At 51.4% G+C, this 19624-nt stretch overlaps 1 protein-coding gene and 1 long non-coding RNA gene across 3 annotated transcripts in view; one reads left to right on the forward strand and one right to left on the reverse strand.

Moving 5' to 3' along the window:
- The first annotated feature begins 9672 nt into the window (after positions 1 to 9672).
- The window catches only part of NGF (nerve growth factor), a 52266-nt gene continuing 42314 nt past the window's right edge, over positions 9673 to 19624 (forward strand). Inside the window, exon 1 of the mRNA XM_025872630.2 lies at positions 9673 to 9691. The gene's annotated coding sequence lies outside the window, so the exon portion shown is untranslated. The remainder of the gene's footprint in view (positions 9692 to 19624) is intronic.
- On the reverse strand, positions 12795 to 18094 carry LOC141373342 (uncharacterized). 2 transcript variants are annotated; one of them, XR_012379222.1, is made up of 3 exons: positions 17911 to 18094; positions 13911 to 14076; positions 12795 to 12969 (listed from the first exon to the last, which is right to left on the reverse strand). It is a non-coding gene; the product is annotated as an uncharacterized lncRNA (long non-coding RNA). The 2 variants fall into 2 exon arrangements; XR_012379221.1 differs by lacking the exon at positions 13911 to 14076.

A 19624-nucleotide genomic window follows, 5' to 3' on the forward strand; every position in this document is an offset into this window, starting at 1 on the left:
TTGAGGGTAAATGGTGAAGTCAAAATGTGTTTTTGGATTCTGTGGTTTCAAAGCGGTTACTCTTTCCAAACTGGGGCGGGCCCTCTGCAAAACTGTCAAGTTGGTGAAGTCTGCCTCTCTCCCTCCTGTCACCCCCAGCTTGATCTGAGCACAAGGAAATGCATCTGTGGAATCAATAGTGATCCCTCTACCGAGCACTCATCATTGCCATGAAACACCCAAAGTGCCTTATCCTCAGTCTTGTTTAAAGCTCTCAAAGTTCCCATAGGCATCCCTGATGGGGATCTTCCTCCTTTGAGGAATCCCATGCTCAGGGAGGTTAAGTCACTAGCCAAAGGTCACAGAGGTGGTAAGTGGCTAGGACAGGCTGGACTCAAACCTTGGACGAAGAAACCGTGAAGGCCCCAAGCCCAAGCTCTATGCCTATGCAACCTTCTATCAAAACCCAGCCACGTTTAGGTCAGCGGTCTTTATGCCACATAATACAAATGCATGCTACTTTATAAAAAAAGACAAAGAAGAAAGTTTCTTGAAAAATATGTAACTCAGCTTCAACCAAGGTAGTCCTGATCTTCCCATCACATTATAGGAGGCCAGGACTCACTTTCTCCCTGAGCTCCTTGCCGGAGACGTTACCCTTGCAGGCAGCAGGGGCATACACCTGCTTGTGGGGCCAGAGAAGCCCGTCAGGAAAATGTCTTCCCCTAATGCACTTCCTTCTTAATTAAAATAACATTTTGAAAGTAAAATTATACAGTGTGTAGAATAAACAGTAGAACAATAGCTGTGATTAATCTGTCAGAGATTGTATAATGTGATGCTAATGGGAAGAAATAAACTCCTGCTGAAGATCAAAGTCATCTCTGCACATGGAGAACTTTTAAAATTAGAATGACGATAAATGAATCTCCATTCCTGGGGGGGGGAGGGTGGAAAGCTCTGCAGGCTTGCAGAATGAGGGAGGAAAGACAGCCTGAGGACATTCTACGGTCCAGAGCAGCCAGGAGCCTGGAGAAGAAGAGCTCTGGTCTGCAACCTTGCCTCCTACTGTCCTCAAGTGTCCGGCAGCCTCTCTTTCTCTGACCTTGTGATGGGCACCCAAGCCTCCCTCGGTCCGCCCGGGCACTGCTGCAATCCATCCAGCTCAGCCCTTGGCAGGGCAAGTGCAGGGTGTGCATGCATGGGGAGTGTGCACATGGGGGTGCAGTGGAGGGGGGGTACACCCAGGTCTGTGTTGAGCCCTGCTAAACAGAATCTCTCCTGTGCCTTATAGGCATGCATCATTTTAATTTACAGGTGTTGGGCTCAATAAGCGAAGGAACTGGAATAATGAACCCAGATCTTTCCGGTTCTAAAGGCCCAGCTTGTTTTGCTTCTCTTGGGGAGAGGTATACGCTAAGGACAAATTGTGATTACATATGTTTGACCTGCATCCCCAGAAAGGCAAAGAAACAGCTGAAGAGCGCATGTGTAAACACGCAGTTAAGCAATAATTGAGAATGGAGCACCTGCTGTGTGCGGGCAGCATTAAGTGCTGGGGGTGCCATGGCCCCTGCCACCTCCGAGAGAAATTTGTTGGGGGAGAGAGAAGGGGAACAATGAAGCAGACAGGCCTTTATAATCCAGTGTGGATACTGTGGGGGCCTGGTCAGAGGGGGCGATGGGGCCACCAAGGAGGACCCTACCCCAGAGGTGAGCTGTCAGGCTGCCTCCAAAGTCACACTGGTGTTGAGACCTCAGTGAAGAGGAAGGGTCAGGTTAGTGAAGGCAACACAGAACAGGGAAAACGTCCCAGGAGGGGGAAAGAGCGTGAGTGAAGGCCTAGAGACAGAGGAGCCTAATCCATGGAAATCAATACAACTTGCCTACGACCAAATGAGAAGTGAACTCAGCTCCATCCATCCCCCCCCCCCAAGACCCTGTGTCCCCCCAAGTATCTCTTTTTCTCTCAATCTACAAGTTCAGCTCTTCCCTTTTGGAATGAGGTCTGCCGCCCACTGAAAGGCAGGTGTGTCCGAAAGAGCCACAGATTTCCATGCATCTCAGGCCTGGACCCATGAGGATCCCAAGCCACTTCCTGAGAGGTGCCACGTGCCTCACATCTGCTCCACCTGCAGCCTGCAGCTCCATGCTGAGGAAGCACACCTCTAGTACCTGAAAGGGGTCCCAGCGCCTCCCTGCTGGCCTTACTTAGCAGGATGACAGCCTGGGAGACTGGGGCTCAAGGAATCCCACGGCTTCTTGACCCCATGGCCAAGGGTTGCAGGAGAATTAAGCCTTCCAGCACACCTGAGTGGTATTGCCTTCTTAGCTTCTACCATGCCGGCAAAAAAATGATTTTAGAGACCCAAGACTGCGTTCTTTAAGAATTTTCCCACATATCCCTCAGTAAGGTGCAGTGCTGGGAGCGTTGGCTTGATAGGCCAACAGACTAGGTTATTCACTAGCTGTGTGACCTCAGGCAGATTATTCAAGCTGTCTGAGCTTCACCTTATTCAGTCATATAAAACGCATTTATTGAGGACCTACTCTACTCCACGTGTTATGATGGGTACTAGGAATTGAGAGCTGGCAGGATTTTATAGTTTAGTGGGGACAGTAGACCCACTCTTGGGCCTGTCCCTAAAGTGGGGGTGCGGTGCTACTGAAACAGGTAGGAGAGAACCAGAGATTGGTGGAAGAAGTGGCCTATTTCCCTGGGCCCTGGCCTCTCGGGGAGGCCCCGCAGTTGGCCTGGGACCAACATGGTGGGATAATGAGTAGGCACCAATGGGGAGGGAAGTGGTCAGGGAGACTGAGGTAATGCTGCCGGCCCCCTTCAGCCTGGATGCGGTGTGCAGAGACTGCTAGCCCCAGCACCTGTCCTGACCTTCAGACTCCCATGTTACACATATGACCCTGACTGTTCCACAGGCCCCACAGATTCCTAAACCGAACACCTCTGTGTCCTGGCCCTTCCATAGCCTCCCCCTTCAGGCACCCGATCTCCATGGTTGGCAGTTGGCACCACCAGGTCAGGCAAATTGGGAACCCAGGGCGCATGCAAGAGACCTCTTCCTCGGCCTTGTCCCACCATCCACCATTCCCCACATCCTGACGGATTTCCCCCCCGAATTTATTTTGAATGTGTCTCCTCTCTCTGCTCAGCTCTCAGTGCCACGCTCAGGCTGCCATCATTATTGTTCATTTGGATCAAACTTCAATCCTAGGAGACTGGGAGAGCAAACTGGGAGGAGAGGTTGAGAGGCTCCAGGGCATCAGGCTGAGGACGTGGCATAAAGTATGGGTGCCATTGCCCATTCCCTCCCATCCCACAATTGTGATGCATGCTCGTGGCCTTTTCCTGTAAGCACTTGGAGGCTTTCCCTGGATGCGGGAGGGTGTTCAAGGAGCCCCGGAGGCAGAGAGTAGTGACGGAAGATTATTCTCCCCTCCCCTGAAATCACCTTCAACCATTTTTGAATGGGAATTGGTGGATCAATACCCCAACTCCCTCATTTTTTACCAGAGATGACGCAGAGGAATGATCACTCTGCCTGGACCCCAAATTGTTCTCCCTGCACTCGACCCCACCCTCCATAATCCGGGCCTCCTTCATCCATGACTACTCTGGCTCCATATCCTGCCGTGTCGTGCTCATTGATTCTGAACTGGCCGTAGCTTCTTGCATGCACTGTGCTGTTTCACACTTGAACACCTTAGTTCAAGCTATTCCCTCTGTCTGAAATGATGCCCTTCCCTGCACTGGTCGCTGGCTCTTTCTCATGCTTCAAAGCTCAGCTCAGACAATACCTCCTTTACAAAGATGTATTAAGCATTTGCTCTGTACAGCACAGAATGCTGCAGAAGTACCTGGAAAGGGCACCCAGTCTTTCCCTAGGGGACCAGAGAAAGCACCCCATAAGAAGTGTCATCCAAGATTCTAAGAGATGAGTCTCAAAGGAAGAGGAATGGGTGAGATGAAGAAGGAGATGGGGGGCTGACAGTTTCTGAGGCCCTGGAAATGGCATAAAGGACCCAGACATGCCAGAGCGGCTTGTTAAATGAACTACAAAAACCAAAACTGACCAAGGATGGAGTGATAGCAAAGAGAAGAACGTAGCAAGACGGGAGGATGAGGAGGCATGAGGTTGCAGGATGACCTAGGGCTTCGTGTCATTTTTCAGAACTATGGAATTGATGCTCGTACAATGAGACAAGAATGAAGAGTCCCTGAAGCTCCAAGCTGGTCAAACGCTGCATCCCCTGAGCCTCCATATCTTCTCTGGGATAGGTCTTATCAGCGTCTGTGCCTGCTTCCCCAGTGGATAGTACACTCACACGGGGCAGGAAGCATTTCTTAATCTTTGTTTCCCTTGTACCTAACACAGATCCTGCCCCAGAATGGGACTGTAATGAATGCATTCAGTTGGACCATGGAGGGGCCAGAGCGCCACCCACGATGCAGCAGAGCCCACCTACCCCGGACTCCTCCATGGGAGCAGGCTCCTCGCTGCCTCAGCACCACAGAACCTTCATTGTCAACACCACACCACATGACACGAAAGTGCAGCTGAGATGCTCTGCGGGCAGAATTTGACCATGAGGAGTCCCTGACCCAGGGACATCTCTGGGGTGGCCAAGCAGGAATGGCCCACACCAGTAGTGAGGGGCTACGTGGGGAGCACCTGCATGAAGACTCGGGGGCAGCACAGGGCTGGGGAGGCTCAGGAGGAGCACTGAGGGCTTGCCCTGCTGACAACCACGGAGGTGTCCGAAGACAGCACCAATGAAGACCTGAGCTTGCTGTCCACGTGTTGGCCGTGGGGTCATTGGAGACCCTGTGGGGACAGAAAGCAGTCAGACGTTGGAGGCGCACCATTGTTTGGGTCAGGAGAGCAGAGGACAGACTCCAATCCGCTGTGAGTCTTGCTCTGCTCACTTTGCACTAAGGAGATCTGTCTCACACTGCTTTCTAAACCAAGCTCACCAAGATCGCAATTTTCTCTTTACAGGCCTGGCATATCTTGTACATTAGATAAATATTTATCAGACGGATGGAGTCGCTTACTGGAATTTAAGTGCTATGTGGCTAGAGGCTTCTTTTGTTCACTTGCTGAATGTCCAGCACCGAGAATAGGACTGGCACCCAGCGGGTGCTCAGAAGTGAGTTACTTGATATATCTAGTTATATAATTATAAGGAATCAGAGCTACCATGGCTCCAAGGGGACAGATCATTCTCCCAAGGTCCCAGGACCTTAGAGAGTGGATGGGATAGATGAACTAAATCTTCCAGGTTCCAAGCTGCTGGCTCTCCTGGGCTGCGGTGCCCCTGCTGGAGAAGAGCCGAACTACCCTGAGCCCAGCTAGATTCTCTGACCTACTCCAATGTGACACCTGGGGGGGCTTTGGCAGCTAAGCTGAGACCAAGGACTTTGGATGGGGATGCAGAGGGTTGGAAGTGGGATGGCTGCATGGGCCTTGCCAGCGCCTGGGCGGGTAGCCAAAAACAAGAACCTAGGTAGCACTTCGCAAACAGGAATGCTCAAAATGTTAGTGACCGAAGGAGCAAGGGCGAGAGGTCAGAGCTGGGGCTAGGTGCAGAATCATAACATGAGGAGGACCGAGAGCAGGGAAGAATATAAAGCCCCATGCATTCCGAGGGCAGACGGAGAAATCAGAGAGGACAACGGTAAGCCAGGACAGCACAGTCCCAGATGCCTTGAGAGGAAGCATTAGGTGCAAGAAGTCATCAGAGGAGGAGACGGAGGACGGGCAAAATCCACGGAGTTGAGCTCAATGGAGGAGGAGCATGGAGTTAAACAGCAAGAGCTTGCTCCCATCTCTACGTGGCCAGTCCACTGCCTATGAGGAACTGAGGATGAGCAAAAGAATTACCTCCTAGTCTTCAGCCTCCTTATTCACAAACAGATGATACCTACTCACTGGGCCCAGAAGATGCCCTGCCCAGGGCCAGAAACACATCACACACTCAAGAAACACCGCAATTATTATGTTGGTGATGGTGCTGTTATTGCAACTGGTGACCTTTAAGGAGAAAACAGCAGTTCAGTCCTGGGAAGGGGAGGGGAGGGGAAGAAGATGGGAACCAGATTGCGGGAAGTTAAAGGGAGCCAAAGAAACGGTGGGTGTAGATCACTTTGCTGAGGAATTCGATAGTGGAAGGAAGTTGAGAAATCCGGTGGCTGGGCAGCAGGAGGGCAGGCAGTTTCTTTGAGAGAGAAGAGGCAAGTGAATGTTCATAAGTACCCTGTAGAGATGCAGAAACTGAAGATCCCAGAGACACCAGGGGCGGCCCCCCCCCCCCCGGAGCAGGCAGGGATGCCCCCCGCAAGAGAAGAGGGAGCCCCTGACTCTTGTCCACACCCTGGCCTGCCTTTGCTTGCACACCAGCCTACCCACTAGGGCGGGGGGCAGAGGTCTCTCCCTCAGCCTCTTTCAGAGAGGGTGGTAGAAAGCCAGAGCCAAGTTCTGGCCCTGACCCTGGTCCTTTGTACTTGGCGGAGCCCTCGTCCTCCCGGGGCCCCTGTGTCCAGGAGGCAGCAGGGGTGATCATCTCTGGTTCCTTGGCCATGTCGTCTCAGTAAGCATTATAAAACGTTTTCTCCCCTGAAGTTTTTCTCCGCTCTGATTAGAAGGAAGGAAAAAAGAAAAAAAAAAACCGACTTGGAGCTGGAGCTACCTACCACTTCCCCCAGCAACTGGGACAATATTTCTGTTCCCCACGTATTGCGAGCAGATCTGGCGGTTCCATCACTGCTGGCAGATCGCTGCCGAGCCTCCTGGTGTTTTAAATAGCATGTGCACTTTGTCCTGGCTTCTGGAACGAAGCAAGGGAGAGGCAGGAGCTTTGTGCTCAGCTGAGTGTTGCTGTGGATGAGGCACTCGATGGCTGCAGGCTTCCCGAAGCCTCAGAAATAACAATTGCTTCACACGCCACAATCTGTCCTCCGAGGCAGCAAATGCATCAGCTGCTGGTTATTTTGATACCCTAGATAAAAAGCTCTTTCGAGAAAATCTAGTACGGAAAAACATTCTTATCCTCTGCTTGTCTGCATCGTTCCTTCCGCCCGCTGTCCCCTCAGCTGTTTGGCATTCCCATAAAGTCCTTGTCTCAGTGACCCAGGACAAAGACATTTCCTCGGGGGCCCTTCCTGCAAGTGGAAGAGGTAAGAGAAGACACACCTGGCTGTGGCTTCTGGGCCAAGGCCGGCCTGATCGGCAACCTGCCAGAAACCACTACAGTGTGAACGTGTTGTCTGACAGCCACAGATGGCTCTGACCACACAGTTGGATTCAGCGAGCATTTATTGAGCACCTACTGTGTGCCAGGACCTGTGCAAGGACCTGGGCAGACTGGGATAAACACAGGTAGGGCCTAATAATCCAGCACCCACAAGAGGACAAGCTCTCTGATCAGGGACAATAGCCGTCTCACAGTGCCTGGCACACAGTAGGTGCTCAATAAGTAATCTCCCAGAGTGTTTGTTTGTTTGTCTATCATTTACATGTTCTTTTTTACTTGAGATCCTTAAAGTTCAGGGACAGAAACGGAGCTAGTCAGGGATGGCAAGAGCTCTTATTAAACCAACATGTGCCATCAGAACATAATCAACAATTTGGGGGGTGGGGCATTTAGGCTTATATTCTGCTTACATCATTTTAAATTTCCCTCTTACACACCACATGAAAGAGAACCATAAGTGCCCCAAATCCTTTTGTCCTTCTGGGTGATGCCACAAGTTTGCATACAAAAGCTCTGCGTTCAACAACCAAATTCTCTGTTATTCTAAAATTTTCAACTTCATCCCTAAATTCTCAGGCATCTATTAGGTAAGACTTAGGGCTGGTGCTTTCAGACAAGTTTCTACGTGACATGATCAATGAATGAATTTGTCCTATTGCCTGGAAACCCCTTTGTTTATTTGACAATGCTAAATTTCCTCATGCATCACCTGGACTTGGATGCTACCCCTGCAGAAAGGCCATTTATGGTGTCCCCCAGTTGTCAGCCCCCACCCCCGAAGTGTGTTCAGCCCCCAGTGTGTATCTGAACAACTCAGAAGCGGAAGAGCCTCTGCTGGGAAATAACGAGGTCATCCAAAAGCGAAGGCTGACTTTCAATTCTGGGGCTTTCTTCCTACCTCATCTTTCTCAGTATGCATCAATGGAGTGAACTTCGGTATCAGGGCAAAGGTGCACACTGAAGGGAAGAGGAGCTCAGGTCAATATGTCTCAAGGGGGTCGGAAGTGCCTAAGCAGATCCTGACTTTGCTCAAGTGACTTGCACTGGGGGTAAAGGGCCACTCTTGGACTGATAACAGGAAGTCCACCCCTGTGTCTCCCTAAATCCCAGTACCTGAAGGTGACCTTCACCTGAATTGTGCAGGCATGGTTTCATCATAAAGGGAGTCTCTGCCTCTCTCTGTCTCTCTCCCCACATCTGTTCCTCCTTGTGGCATCAGAAACAGGGTAGGGGGTTCAGCATACAATGTATTGAAGGAAGACATGAAGACATCTGAAGCGCTCCACCCCTGAGGGAGTTGGGGTGTGAATTTTCAAAGACCAATGGATCCCCCAGAACATTACAATCAATGGTGAAAAATCTGCCTTGCTAGTTTGGGGCCGGGGTGGGCCGCGGATCCAGAGGAGCTTTCCTGTCAGGCTCTGAATCCAGGAACCCAAGAAATCCTGGAAAAACAGCCCAGAGATCCAGCTTCACTTGAAGTCTGCACTGTGAAGATAAAAAGGAATTTGTTTAGGGCCTAGGGCAGGGCACCAGGCTCTTTCTGCCCAGATCAGTTTAGAGTGACAAAACTCTTGCAAAACTGAAGAAAGCTGCAGACCCTCTACCCAGAAAAATGCACACATTGAACACAGACATACAAATTCGCGTATAATTTCAGAGGGGTCTGCGACCCCAGCAAGGAAGCTTCTGGAACCCAGGCCCTTAAGTTAAAGCCCTGAGTCTTAAGTACTCTAGCCCTTATCCCCACACCAACTCGCTCCTGCCCGGGGGCCTTTTAGCTGGTTCGGGTTCTCAGAGCCGCCTTCCCCCGAATTGAAGGAGCCCCGGCACCTGCATCTCGCCAAGCTCCCCTGGGTGCTCTTTTCTCCTGGGGCGATGGGTGGCGTCCCAGGCCGAAAGCTCTCTAAGCTCTTCTCTCTCGCTGCTAGGAGCAGAGGCAGCCAAAGCCTTGGGCACCGAGTGTGACGTCGGGCGGACCCCCGGAGCGCTGGCTGCAGGCGACGCGCGAGGCAAGGGTGGGGAGGTGCGGGGAGCTCCGGACAACTGCGCCCACAACGGCCTGCCCGCCCAACGGCGTCCAGAGCCCGCACCCCGCCTGGTGCCCCAGAAAATCCCCGTCCAGGATTTGCCCGCGCTGCCCCTCCGACCCCAGTGCGTTTCCCTTTGACATCAGGAGGTTTAAACCCTTCCCCGGCTGTGTCGAGCCAGCCCTCCCGGGAGCGATGGACCTCTAGCACGCAAGACCCCCTACAGCCGGGCACCTCCGCCCACCAGAGCAGGTGCGGGGCCCGGGCTGGGGAGGGTTGCAGTGGGGGGAAGGATTTGGAGTGAGTGACTCAGGAGTCCGGGAGGAGGGGCTAAGAATTCAAGAAGCTTGTGTTAGAGCAGCTCGGCGCTCCTGCACAGCAGAGAGCGCTGGGAGCCGGAGGGGAGCGCAGCGGTGAGTCAGGCTGCCCCGAGCCGAGCCCCGAGAGGGGCGCAGCGCGGGCGGGGGCGCGGGCTAGCGCGGCTGGGCTCCCTGGGAGAGAGTGCATGGATCCAGGTCTGGCGAGATCTCCGGGCACCCCCGGGGCTCCCGCGGGCTGAGGTGCAGCCGTGAGAGGAGCGTCCCGAATGGGTGCGGGAGCGCGGGAGCCTGGGCAGGCGGGCGAGTCGAGGGGAGCAGCGCTCTCTCTCTCTCTCTCTCTCTCTCTCCTTGGTCGCGGAGTTCCCGGTCTCCCGATGGCTCGAAGTCCTGGAGCTTGCAGTAGCCGTACGGCGATGCCAGGGACTGCTAGTTCGAGGGCCGGAAGGGGACAGCGCGCAAGCGAGGGAGCGCGAAAGAGCTTAGGGAGAGGGATGCGCAGGCTGCGGGCGCGCCGGGGCGGAGGAATGGTGGTCTGCACTGCGGAGGGCCAGGGCGCAGCGCGCCGGGGCTGGTGTGCGCGCCGAGTCTGGAAAGTGCTACTCCGCCCCCAGGTAAGGGGACGAACCCCGCAGAGCGCGCTAGAAGTGGTGCAGGGAACCGAGTAAGGGTTTTCGGGCTCCTCTGCGCATTGCTGGAGGGCTGGGAGACCCGAGTGAGGGCCCCGGGACTCGACGCACCCGGGGACCTCCAAGGAGCGGCGCTGGACCGAGGTCGCCAAGGCTCAGCCCTGCTACCCTGGGTCACACGCCTCACCTCCAGCGGTCTGCTGCCAGGTGTAGGAGAAGCTGGCGTGGAGGGGTGGGGCGGGCAGCGCCTTGGGTCCAGGCGGCAAGGACCGAGGGGAAGCAGAAAGAGGACCCGGGGTCGGGAAGCGGCATCTTTGAGCCAGCATAAACAAGTGGCTTAGCTCTGTTTGATTACAGCGCTCCTTCTTTCAAAAAAAATCTCTGAGATTCTCGTGGAAGGTGTTTTCTGCTTGAACTTTCTCTTCCCTTGTGACTTGAGAGAGTAAAAAGGATCCTGCTTGCTAGGCTGGTTTTTCCAAGTTGTTCCAGGTTGGAAGTTGTAACAGTTTGAAGGATAATTTATGGGTGTTTCATGCATTAAAGTGTATTACAGCAAAGCCTTTTGGGTGCTGTGAGTTTTAAGGAAAACTTAGCGCACGTTCCCAGCCGGAAACCAAAATAGTGCTCTCCTGGGTGTCTCTGCCCCATGTCATCCAAGGCCAATGGGAATCCTGGAGAAAAGGCACTTGATTAATTGTCCTGGCTCCATCGTCTGGGCACACCCGCTGCCGGTGCCAGCCCCCTCCTCCCCTACACGTGCATGGCCAGATGCATTCTGCAAATTCAGACCCAGCGGTGGAAGGCCCACCAGTGACATCTTTGCGGGGTCTTCAGACTCTTGAAGCTGTCGGTTCAGCTGCTGGAGGGGAATGCTTGCCCCTCGGAGCAGAGCAGAAAGGGCAGCCGCAGTTGGGTCCCTCCTGTGCAGTGTTCACAGTTTTGTTTTTTGGTTTTGTTTGTTTGTTTGTTTGTTTGTTTACCGAATGTCTGAAACTTTCTCCCTCTGCAGAGGAAAGGCTACATTAGATCTGGATAGGCGCCTTCTGTGGGTCTTATTCTGGAATAAGTCGTATGTCAGCCTGGGCAACCCAAATGTCAATCTGCGATGGGCAGTGTTCCCGGGGGTTCAGAGGGGACTGCCTGACTGGGCGGCGATGGTGGGGAGGAGTGGTCTGGGGGCTGGGACCGGCGCTGCCCACATTGACTCACAGAAGAAGTGCGTGTTTCTCCTGCTTGGGTCTTGGAGGGAGTGGGGTTAAGGTCACGTGCTGCCAAACCCCTCCTCCTTTTCCCAGCATTTTTATGCAGGTGAAAAAAAGGGCAGCCTTGAAGGGGAAAATGTTAGGAGGCACCACAAATGGGAAACCAGGCCTCTGGGTCATGGGGATCCGTGTCCTGATGGGACTGTAGGAGCACCTGGGAGGATCTATAACCGGCTGCTAGTGCCACGCCTTCCCTGGGCAGCCATCTTACCCTGAAGCAGCCCAGGCCTGCCAGCGAATCGGGGAAACTGGGTCCATTCAGGACGCCATCCCGGTCTTGGTGGCTCTTTCGGTCCCCTCAGTCTTTCTCAAGAGAATGAGGTCCTTGCCTCCTCCTCTTGCCACCCCACGTCTCCCCCCAGCGAGCGGCCCAGAGGGAGGCTTGGCTTGACACTCTTCTTCCATGGAGAAAGTTGTGCCGTGGCCAGGAAGGGGGCCCCAGCTGCCGACATCAGCAGGGAGGGTAGGGCATGGCAGGGCAGGGCTGGAGCCTGAGGGAAGTTTCTCATCATTGCTGAGATTAAATTGATGAGAAAATCTCACCTCTTCACTTTGAAACAAGTGCTGAGCACTACTGCAGCACCTTCACTGAATGCCCTGTTGCAACAGCAGCTGCATTGGAGCTGCAGAGAAATTACAAGGAGACGGGCCACTGCTCTTCCCCACTGTGCCCCCAAGCAGACATCAGTGCAAGACAAGGGACCAGACGCCCAGCCATTTATCTTCTCCCAGGAAGAACTTGGAGGGACTTCGGGGTCCTGAGCAGGCTTTGGAGACCTTTGCTGGCAGCAAATAATGGAAGGTTTGCTGAGGATTCACTTAAAATCTCTGGGTATCTCTAAGCAAACAACCCCTGTTCCCAGAGGGTTTCTCTTTCTTTGAGTGGCACCTCTGATCTGATCTTGCAAACCATCAGCTAAACCGTCAGCTCTCAGGCTTAGCCTGTCTTGAGAAATCAACTCTGTGTTGGACCAGTTTCACAGAACAGCATATGGTGCCATCAGGCAAATAAATGTAGATGGAAGACGCCTCCCCAACCCATTCCTAGGGACCTTGCTTCTTGACAGTGGGCAAAAGGTTCACATCCTGACTCCAAAGAGCAGTAACACCAGGATGGCCCTGAGGCAGAAATGCAGCTGGAGAAACCCAGGCGTTGGCCTTTCGGTTGGTGCATGAGGATGGCATTGCCCGTCCTTGGAGCTAAGGAGCCAAGGAGGAGCCTTGGAGCCAAGGAGGATAGACCTTCAGCCACAGTGATTGGCCAAGACCGGAATAATGACCAGAATAATAACATACAATAAAGAAAAGTTTCTCATGCTTCCTAATGTTTTCATTATTCTTCTTTTGGCTGCTTACATGTTTTTGAGGAGCCTCTATAGACCACTGGCTTCAGACAATGCCATAGTAGGAATTGGATTCAAACATTGAGATGATCTCTTGACCTTTTTTGCTGTACTTTGGGCAAATGTTCCATGGTAGTTTCCTGAGTTGAGAGACAGGAGAAAGAAAAAAAATCTTTGTGACCTTGAGCAAGTCACTGAGCAACTTCTCAGGCTTTACTTTTCCAATCTATAGGACTATTGTATCGAATTAATAGTGTTTCCAAATGGAGCTCTTGGCATTTGGGGACAGTTCTTGGTTAAGTGTGACCTACTTAAATAATGCAGGAAGTTTAATACCCCTACTTTGCCTACTAAGTGCCAGAAGGCATGGTGATAACCAAAAGTGCACCCCTTGCCCCCCATACATGGCTAAATACCTATTAAAAGGATAATACTCTTCCCAGTCAAAACCTCCTTTGGAAATTACCAATAAGGACCTTTCTTCTAGGCCCTACTGTCAGGGCATCAATTATTTCATCATTGAAATGGAGTTTCAGATCCATGACTATCAGGCTCCAGGAGGCCACTGGCAGGAACCCCAGTGCCGTGGTCCTGCCAGGCATCCCTCTTTGCCTTTTGTTAGTGGAGCGTGACTACAAATGACCCATATCAAAAGAAAATCAGAAAGAGTCGGGGGGAGGGACAGGTGGTATTACAGCATAGCAGCTTTCCTTCTCTGCCATATGCTCTTAAAAACACAGGCAGACTGCTTGACCCAGGTGTCCACAGCCCTGGGAGGGAATCCTTCCCTCCTTTGCCAAATGGATCACACTCTGGCACCGGGAGGTCCCTTCCCTGAGTGAGAGAATGAGGAAGCAGAACTCTCTCCAGCACTGCCAGCACTTAAATCAACATGGGGACATGTTGATATCAAATTAATACAACTGTGCCCAAGCTGTGAGAATAAATGGGAATCAAAATGGGACATTTGATTGAAAAAAGTCAGCGAGCAGGGTTATGAGGGAGAGATGGTTCTTGTGGCACTGGATTTATTCTCAAGGCGAACAGCTCGTGTTATCCTTAACCCTGCCCAAACTCTCACCGTAGGACAAAATATGGAAGCAGCTGATTATTCCTAGTGCCAAGGGCCAAGATGAATGCTGTCTTTGGAGGGTATTGTAGAAACATCTGTCCACTATGCACGCCCAAAGTAGCAGGAGAGAGAAAACCACTGAAGCCGGAGGGCTGGCAGCGTTCAGAGTTGATTCCTAATGAGTGGGGAGAAAAGGACACTGGAGACTTAAGGAGATTCCCTAATGAGGCTCAGTATGGTCTGATGACACAATCTGTCAGGTGGGGCTAGCAACAGTGCTTTTTAAATTGCCCAAGAGTTGGGCCAACCTCCTTCACGTGCGGAGAGGCTTTTCATTCGTGGTAGTATTAGTCAGAGGCAGACAGTTAGGGTTTCTCTGAGAAGTGACCATGAGACTAAGCAGACGGAGACGTGTTGGCACCGCCTGTGGTGGCTTTTGCAGGTGGGGAGCCCGCAAGTGCAAGGACCTGGCTCCCAAGTCAGCGGGAGTGAAAACGGCCCCAGCTTCACACAGAAGCCATTCCACATCCAGGGCAGTTACAGTCCACGACTACCGGACTCGTTTCCCAATAACCACAAAGTATTTGCTCTTTGGTACAGATGGGCTGATTTTCCCATCCCGTTTCCTTTGGCTGTTCCCTCAAGTAGCCAGGGTTGGTGACATTATCATGTGTCTGCATTCTTCATGCTGTTCCTAAGTGAGCCCGAGGAGGACCGACTGTCTGGTAGAAGCCATGAGAGCTCAGCCTGGGTTGGGGGCTGAGGGAAGTCCTGTGTCACCTCCTCATCACTGTGGGTCTGAGGCACAGTTGAAGTGACTCACATTCCAGTCTGGTGAATTGCCGTCCTGTGTTTGGCCCCGAGCACATCTGGCTGGGAGACACTGGGCCACCATCTATCGCATCCTTGTCAATAACCAGATGTGGACTCCCTGAGGTGTGTGGGAGATGCCAGAGGAGGCAGGGTCCCCTTTGGACAGTGATTTTGAAGTTGGAGCCGTGCTGGGCTCTCACTGCCCAACAGATACGGGACTAGGTGACTGAGGGGAAGGGGGTGACCACCCAGCAGGAGGGCATCTCTCGTATGGGTTCCTCTTCTGTGAAACAGGAGTAACAGTAGTACCTGTCTCCGTTGGGCTGTCGTACGTGGTAAGGGGGACACACACCAGCGCAGGCCTGGCACTCAGGGGGCCCTCCGTGAGTTTCCCTTCCTCGTGTTCTCCCTCAGTCTGGGGAGGTCCTCCCTTCATGCTTTTCCACTTCAGATCCCACGATCTCATCTTTGCACTTTTTATATCTCTGCGTATATAAAACTTCGCCGCATTGGGAGAAGAAATCTTTTGGTAGCATTGAAGGCTTCTCTAGGAATTTACCCACCTATATTTGGACCTTCTGTAATTAATATTCTCATTTTGATAGAATTTTAGCCAAACGCTTCACTTCTGAATGATCTTTGCCTCATAATACCCGGGTAAAAAAAGACACGCGGAGAGTCTCCTGTGATTTTCTTCCAGCAGAAAACTTCTCCTCAGACTTTTACTTCAGCGATGTTATGCAGTGCTCTCTAAATAAGGCATTTTTTGAGAATGGCCATTTGTACTGGCAGCTTTAAGAGTGTTTTTGGTTCCTTACCCCACATGCCAACGCCTCCTCGTCCAACCACTTGTGTCTTCAGGATTTTATGTATCTTATCAAGTTTCCCAGAGAAGAAGGAAGGAGGAAGCGGATTTTCTATGATGGCAGAGCAGTTGTGCTCCCTGTGCCCAGGGTCTATGGCTGAGCAGCTATTGCTAAACCACATATAACCTGCGGTTAAAGGGGGGGGGACAGTCCCCACCCCACTGGGGGAGGTAGGTCCCCCGGATATCAGGCCACTGGATTGATTTTCCTTCTCCCAAATTAGCGTCTTTATTAATGTACTAGCCAGGGAACTGGGCGCTGGGGTGAGGGGAGTGGTTCATGATAAATATAAGTCATGATCCCACCCAAGGAGATTGCTCAGGAGTCAAAATTAAAATGACTTTTCAGGCTCATCGGATAATGTAAGTGGAGTATGTCCAGAGGCCAGTGGGGACCACAGTAAACTACAGAGAGTGTGCCCCATCGAAAGGGGACAGGCTCTCTGTCGCTCTGCAGGACGACGGGCCCAGTGTGGCCAGATCTTCCAACTTTTCCAGAAAAATCAAAACTTGGAGCCTGCATGTGTAGTTTCTTCACTTTCAAAACATACGTGCAGACCAAACAGAATCTGTCTGCAGGTTTATCTTCTAGTTTAGATTTAACACACTTGGAGCAGTGGAGAGCATCATCAGAAGGGGGACAAGTGGAAGAAGCACTAATGCAGTGGCTCTAAGAGCCACAGGAAGGGAGAGGTCTGAATGATGTGGTGCACTCCAGGGAGGCTTCCTGGAGGCGGTGTGTCCTGCAGGTGGGCAGGGTTGGTTAGAAGACACCCTGGCACAAAATCAGACAGCACTCGCTTCAGATCCATGCTCCACCTCTTCTTGATTCTATGACCGCTTTCCTTAATCCCTGTATGCCTCAGTTTCCTCATCTGTAAAAAGAAATCCTAATGCCGATCTCAGAGGGCAGTCGTGAGGTGAGAGAAGAGAATGCTGGAAAGCCCAAACTTAGCCCAGAACCTGCAATGCAGCGAGTGTCCCGGAAGCCTGAGCTCTGCTCCTAATGCTGAGGGGCGGGGGGTGGGCCAGCCAGGAGGCCTTCAGAATGAAGGACCACAAGCATGAAGGAGAGGGGTCCCTTGCTGAGCCCTGTGGACGGTTGCTTTTCAAGGACTTGGATCTCAGTTGTTTTTTCTGCCCCAGGAAAGGGACAGAAGGTGTCGGTTTCTTTCTCCTCTCCTGCCCTCCTCCTCCTTCTCCCCAAGGCCTGTGGCCATGTGCCCACTTGTTCTCTGTCAGGAGACAGAGCCTCCCACCCTTTTAAAAACCTGACCCGGGCCACAGCAGAAAAACACAACTCTACTCAGGAAGAAGGAAAAGTACTCCAGGAGGCTGTATAGACACGCACGGCAAATATTCAAGGAATTCTTAGGAATAAAAAAAAAATTCGTAAATCTGGATTTTTGCATGAGGCTATCACAGGAACATGTTTTCTCAATTAGTGTGCACATTGCTTGGAGTGAAGTCACTGAGTCCACGGCTCGTCGGGGCTGACTCGCGCTGAGCCATCTGATCTGGACTTCACTTTCCATGACCTAAATCTGATTCAACCAATCCTATCACTGTCCCTAGCTGTTGAAACAGAATTGTCCCCAAAATCCTAAACCAGGGTGGAGACATGCACACTCCCCTAAAAAGCAGTCTAATTTCAGATCCTAGGTGTACTCACGAAAAACTGAGATAGGCAACACTACTCTTGCTGGTGGGTGGATGGATTCCCCACGACACCTTGTGTGTTTCTTTTCCTTTGGCATTATTGTGAGATGGCGAGCATGCATTGATTGCCCCATGAGAAAAGATGAGTCCTTTAGGTTCTAAAAGCAGAGAAAAGAGTTTCTTCTGCAAGCATGCATCAACTGCTTTTAAAATATTGTATTAGTTGGTGCCTTAGATCAGCGGTTATGTTTTCTGGATGGTTTCCTGGACTGACTCTTTTCCAAGCAAACGGCTTTGTCAGATATTTGTAATTTCTGAAATATTTGATTAATGATGACCCCTCCAACCAGAGGGATGGTCCAGAGTACATAATTAGCAGCATGCCTCAGAAGCAAAGATGCTGCCCTGCATCCAGCAAGATCAAGCAGGAAGTTGAAAAACATTTCAAATCAACTGCCATAGAGTAGAGAAAAGGAAAATGTTTTTCAAAGTACAGATTGAGACCCATTCGGGGGATGTGAAACCAATTTAGTGGTATAACTCTCTCTCTCTCTTTCTCTCTCTCTCTCTCAATGCAAGAGAGTAGAATAAAATTTTAAAAGCCAGAATTCATCACACGTGGCAACGGGAAAGTATTCACGAAACTTTTGTTTTAGTTGTATATGTGCTTACCCATACTCATATGTGCAAACTGGATCATGATGGAAAATGAATTTTTTCACCGTGAGTCATCGAAAAAGGTTAAAAGCTACTGGTATAGACGACAGCATGGTTTAGGAAATGGCATAGCTCCAAAGCCAGACAAATTTGGAGTTCAGTCCCAGCTCTGCGATTCCCACGTGTGTGATTTGGGTGACCTAGGTTTGCACAGCATCACTGTCCTCTGTGAGGTCACATGGATTCCATCCTCATAGGACCATTGTGTAGATTAAATGACAGAGACGTATGAGGTGCCTGCCACCAAAGGGGCCCTCTGTAAGTGAGAGCTGCTATTAGCATCTGTCTTCTCCTTCCTCCTCCACCACCTCCTCCTCCTCCTCCTTCTTTATCACTCCTCAACCTCATCAGCACTATGACTTCCCTAAATGTGATTATCCCTGGGTTTTTCTGTTTCTCTGGCAAACCAAGCAAAGAGACAGCAACAATCATCTCCTGTCTTCATTCCCACCTTCTATATCACCTTTCTCCCATTTCATGCTTGCAGAGCCACCTTCCTGTGATTCTGTTCCCCACTCGGGACCATGACATCATTGTCTGAGGGGCACAAGGCATCCTTCTCTGTCACCAGGAACTGTCAGAGGGGTATCACCACCTTGCCCGGCCGTGTGACCAGGATAACTGTTTTGGTCCTAGTGTGGGTGCAGTGACTCTGGAAGGAGCTTCTGTTCCCACAAATCACATCTTTCCCCTTTCGTATATTTTTATAAGGGCCGCAGAGCTAAGATGCCATTAAAATGTTGACATTGTCAAAATTCTAAAGAAGTTCCTGCCCAGAGCAGAGAGCCTAACATTTTCTCATGAGCGAGGCTCCAGGCTGCCCCGATGCGGGGGTGTGGGGACGGGTAACTTTCTCTCCTGGTATAAACAGCTTAAAGCCTCCTCATGTGGACACTGGAGCGGCCACCTTCAGGCAAACCAAACCCTAATGCTAACTCCAGCCCTCACCCCGGACCACAATCTGTCACTGACCCTAGACCTTCCCTTCTCAGCGGAGGACACATGAGTGACCCACACCAAGATTCTAGGTTGGGGCCACAAAGGTGACATGTCCCAATTTTCTTGAGAGCCTAGCTAGTGCAGCCCCTGAGGACAGATCAGTGATGACAAACTGCCTGCCTCTTTGTTCAAGTGGAATTGTCGCCTTCCCCCCTCATCTGTGTTTCTCCATGCTCCCCTGGGGCTCATTCCAGCTCTCTCCTCATAAAATGCCTTCCCACTGGGCCCCATTTTCACCACAAAGACTCAAAGAGGATTATTAGTGACATCGCCTCAAATGCTGAGTTCCTGTCCAGACCAAAGATTTAACACTCCTTTCTGGGCACTTAAGACATCTCTGTTTGAGGTTTCAGGGCAGTGGAGCCGAAGGGGGAAAAAAGGACCTGGTTCCAGGGATAATTTTCATCTCTGTAAGAGTATTCTTCTCTCCTCTCCACCACCCATTCTGCTATTCCCTATAAAATTAATGTCACTGGGTCAGTTGCACGTTGTAACTAACGTTTATAACAGAGGGACGTTTGTGCATCAAACCCAGCTCCCTTCCCCCAAGCAGGTGGGTTATATTGAGCCAAGCACTGGAGTTGAGGGGGAGGCAAGCAAAGCAGCCCGGAGGCTGTTTTAATACATCACCGTTGCACCTGGTTTTGTTGTTGTTTTTATTTTTAAGGAA

Source organism: Callorhinus ursinus, unplaced genomic scaffold (assembly GCF_003265705.2).
Source record: "Callorhinus ursinus isolate GAN/ISIS: 27379988/994484 unplaced genomic scaffold, GSC_fseal_2.0 scaffold9, whole genome shotgun sequence".
In the NCBI taxonomy this organism is placed as follows: Eukaryota; Metazoa; Chordata; class Mammalia; order Carnivora; family Otariidae; genus Callorhinus; species Callorhinus ursinus.